We start from the raw sequence: 384 nt of genomic DNA, 5'->3' as shown, positions 1-384 counted from the left end.
GGCTCGCTCCGTCAGCCCCTCCGTCTCCACCGCTTGTCCGGTTTTCCTGGACGACAGTCACACTGTCCGCCCAGGGCTGAGTGAAGTCGCGTTGGCGGACACTGGCTGCTGCAGTCGGCTGTTGGCTCCGTTACTGCTGCCGGCTCCCTTACTGCTGCTCCCACGGTTGCTCGCCCGCCGCGCCTGTTCCGTCCGACCGGCCACTTCCCCACAGATCTCTCGTTTACTGCTGCCCTCCTGCTTCTTCTTCTTCTTCTTCTTCTTTAGGGTTTAATGGCGGTTGGCAAACCAGTTTAACGGTGCATTACCGCCACAAGCTGGACTGGAGTGTGGAACGAGAGATTAGGCAGGAAATAAATGAAATAAACAAAACCAAAAACAAAG

Source organism: Micropterus dolomieu, linkage group LG04 (assembly GCF_021292245.1).
Source record: "Micropterus dolomieu isolate WLL.071019.BEF.003 ecotype Adirondacks linkage group LG04, ASM2129224v1, whole genome shotgun sequence".
NCBI lineage: Eukaryota > Metazoa > Chordata > Actinopteri > Centrarchiformes > Centrarchidae > Micropterus > Micropterus dolomieu.
This window is presented reverse-complemented; position numbering follows the sequence as displayed.